A 4316-nucleotide genomic window follows, 5' to 3' on the forward strand; every position below is an offset into this window, starting at 1 on the left:
TTGTGAACTACTTACAATCTGACAACCCAATACAGGCGCACTCTAATAGTAACGACATCAGGTGAATGAAAACATACTATAACTTTTTTTTTTAAAGGAGGATGACCCCCGGCCTCTGCATTTGGGAGATGCATACGGCCACTTTATTAACTATTTTCGAGGACCTTACAAAGTATTACAAACAATATACCTGAATCCATCATCTTGGCAACATATGCCGCTACTCCTATCCATATGATGAAGGGATGCTAGCTGGGCCACTACCCAAACCACTCACCTAAATCTAACATTAAAAGCCGGAATCCCCAGCCGAGCCACATACCGGGTATGGGGCACAATCCGGTCAGACGCACTCTTGTGTCGTCGCAGCCATCTTCCACATGTCTGTCTTCAGATTATATTTAGTCTTCTACCTTGTCTGGCCACTCTGCCATCGACGTCACCATGACGCCAAACAGCTACCTCCTCCTGCGCGAGTCCATCTCTGCGCATCGGACGCCGAGCCTCCACAGCGCCATGCCGCCGATTTCCGCCGCCATCAATGAGTGAGATGAAGTACCGCTCTACCACGGCATGTATAAGGTGAGGAAGGGCGAGGTCCCCATCGGAGACACGGCCGGAAAAGGACGGGCCGCCACCAGGAACCAGACAAGCTCGCCATGCACGCCCAGCATCCCCATGCCCAAGTCGGCGCCTTCAAGAAGGTGACGATGCTGTGGCGCCGCCGCCGCTTAGCCACCGGGGCTAGGGTTTTCACCCGGGCGCAGGGGAAGGGGGGAGGCAGGGGAGGTTGACCCTCGGCGCCGCCACCAAGGAGGGAATGGCATCCGGGACGCCATCGACGCCGTGACCGCCACCGGCGGCCAAGGGTTTCCCCGGCCAAGCAACCTGCCGCCACCTCCGAACCAGCCACAACATCAGCAGGCGCGTGCACGCCGGAGGTCATGCATCACGAGCGGACCAGAACGCCCCATACTATAACTTAGCTACCCCCAATAGTTCCCTTAAACTCCCAATAGCTTACGCAAAAAAAACATACTATAACTTTGGTGTCTCCTCCCATGCGTCCTTGGGTGGCCTCTGCGACGATGCTGCAACTGGGAGCCGCCGGATCTGGTCGTCCTGGCCGGGTTTGGCTCGTCGGCGCCTTCCGACGGCGAGGTGGATGGCTCCGGCGTGGTGGTGGCACCGCCACGGCGCCGGGGTGTGCGGTTCAGCGGATCTGTGGATTAGCTGCAGGCTCCCTGCTGGTGGCTGGTTGCGTGGGGGTGTGGAGGCCAGTGGTCCGGGTGTTTGCCTGAGTGGCTTCTGCCGAGGCCGACAACGCGGCGCCTGTGGGCGTCGTTCTTCCTTCCTGAAGGGTCGTCGTGGAGCTCTCTGACCTTGTCCACCTTCGGGGTTCGTCTTCGGGCGAAAGCCTATGACCATGTCGTGGGTGACGGCGTCGTTTCCGCGTTGCTTCCCCCCTTGGGGGCGTCGTCTTGAAGACTTGTTCTCCTCCGCGCTTTCAATGGGCTAGACGTGCACGGCATCAAGGTTGGCTGGTGCCCAACCGGTGATGCGAGGTGTTGGCGTTGCCACTTGTGCGGTAACGACGATGGTGGCGCGTGGAGCTGGGTCGCGCCTGGTCCTTCTGATGTCGGCGGTCCGGTGCGCCAATGGGTGTGACTATGTTTGCTTCTCGCCGTGACAAAGAAATCGGAGCTGCACGTGGCAGGGCCCCTGCGGCAACGATGACTCCATGAGGGCGGATTCAGCAGACGGTGCTCTCCGGAGGCTGCGTTGGACTAGGTCGGTGCGAGGCTTGCAACTTTCTCCCTGAAGCACATCAACAAAATCGGAGCTGCCGGTCTTCGATGTCTCGGCCGATTGTTTGGCTTTGGCCGATGAGGTCCTCGGGTGTCGTTCGTTCGAAGGGGTCTTGACGAGTCATCATCGGCGAAGTCGGAGTCGCCTGCTTGGGGAGAGGTGACGATGATGACATTGCAGGCAACCTCGACGGTGTCCCCTCCTCGACGGTGTGTGTGGTCTTGTGGGTGCCAGATCGGCCGGTGTGCCCTTTTGATGGGCGTATTGTGACGGTTTTCTCCCGGGTTTCCATTAATTAACCGTACAACTCTTTTATGCTTAATCAATGAAAATGGAAAATCTTTTGCCTCGTTTCCAAAAAAACCCTTACCCGCAACAAAAAAAGAGCCAGCGCATCCTCCAAGAAAATAAGAGCCAATGATGCGATATAAGAGCATCTACAACCAGGCGTCCCAAACCGGTCTCATACGTCGACCAGTTACGATTATTCGACCCAGACCCCCTCAAACGAGCCTTAAATGTCCGGGCTGACCGGCACCTCTCATATCCAGCCTAAATATGAGGCGGATATGGGAGTGTCCGGGCACGCCCGCCGCGTCGGTCTGACGGCGGGGTCCCACGCGGCAACAACCGGAAACCCGACGGCCCGACGGACACCGCGTCCATTGCTGCGGTGTGAACGCCGAGTGGCGCCGCTCCAGCTCGCCGCCCGAGACCAACTCCGCCAATTTGAACCGACTGGCGTCGTGACCCTAGTCCATCCACCTCCCCCATCTCCGCACCACTAGTCCGAGCCCATCCACCTCCTCCCTTTTTCGCTCTGGCACTCTGCCCACGCTTCGGAGCTCCGCCATGGTCCGGAGGATGATCACCTACAACGCAATGCTCAAGCCGGAGCGCCGGTATGAGATCCAGCAGGAGATTCGGGCGAGACAAGTCGCGCACGCCGCCCGCATCACTGCCAGGCAGCCTTCGGACTTGCCGGAGCCGGATGAGGATGAGGAGGAGCTGCGGGAAGAGAAGGGAGAGGAGTTGGCTCCGATGGAGGCGGATGATGCGGAGCAGCCGGAGCTGGAGTTGCCGGAGTAGGAGCTGTCAGGCTTCAACATGGAGCAGTCGGAGTCAGAGTTTGCCATCGCCCAATCGGAGGAGATGGCGGAGTAGCAAGCCATCCTGGGGTCCATCCAGGATGAGGCCTATGTGGAAGCCAACCGGGTGTTTTTCCAGCCGGAGCAGGCAGCGTCCGACGCGCTCTTCGCCGAACTCGATGCGGAGATAGAGGCCTATGTGGAGGCCAACCGGGCGTTCCTCCGACAGGAGCAGGCGGCGTCTGATGCGCTCTTCGCCGAACTCGGCACCTCTCCACTCCTCCTCCACCATGCCTGTAATGTTTTAGGGATTCGACAAGAAGAGAGGGCCCTCCCTTCTTTATCCCTATGGCTACTAAATTGGCAAGGGTCGTCAGGGAGAAAAATAGAATCGGCAAGGGGATGAAGCGGGAACCAACAGCCCACACGGAGGCATCCTCCTGCGGGGAGGCGACCGAACAATGGCATAGATCGGTTGACCGACGCCTCAGATCTATCTATACCAATATAAAAAGACCAAAAGGGGCAGACCCAATTAATCTTGGCCATCAAATCATGTCAACCCAATGACCTAGATTATTTCAATGTTGAGCGCTCAACACGTTTAGCGTGCAGTTAATTTCATGCCAAATATAGTGCTAATCACATTAATATACACGCAAATAATATCCTGCTTAATATCCGCATGCACTTCATATATTTTTAAATTAACGTGCATTGCACGTACACATTGACTAGTACTCTAAATGTAGGAGTGTTGGATAACTGAACCACACTGTATGTTTATGAATGGAATAATTCTACACCTACTTATCATGAATGAGGTGCGATTGTGTAGAGAATACGCTTAGGGCGTGTTTGGTTGCCTGCATGAGGCCCAACCAGGCCCGCGCGAGAAGAATCCGGCCTATTTAGTTGCATGTATACATTGTTGGGCCTGCGTCGCACGCTTCTTAAAGCAGCCCACGGGCTGGCTCGCTGGAAACGATCGAATCGGCGGTTTCTCGCGAGCCAGGCCGAGGCGAGCGCAAGCGAGCGGGCCCTTGCACGAGTGGATACGAGAGGAATGCGAGGTGATTACATGAGGTCTTCTTCAACCTCCAGTAATCTTCTCTCTAATCTGCTCTCTTCCTTGTCCCTTTGATCTACACAATGAGGCTTCGATTTCAGGTAAGCCCTACACGAAAAAGATGCACCTCAATCCTACGGTACCATTCAGGCGATCTGATCATAGATTTGTCGGCTAGAAGTAATTTATTTCGTGCTCCTGTTTGGAGCTATTCTGGATGAATTTTGTCAGATTCATTGCGCACGATCGATCGTTTGAAATTTCTTTTGACTAGCAGCCTTATCTCGCAGTTCCGCACAACATTCGTTCTGTAAGCTTTTAGTTTCGGCGATCGTAGCTTCAGCTCTCCT

Source organism: Triticum dicoccoides, chromosome 7B (assembly GCF_002162155.2).
Source record: "Triticum dicoccoides isolate Atlit2015 ecotype Zavitan chromosome 7B, WEW_v2.0, whole genome shotgun sequence".
Taxonomy (NCBI): Eukaryota; Viridiplantae; Streptophyta; class Magnoliopsida; order Poales; family Poaceae; genus Triticum; species Triticum dicoccoides.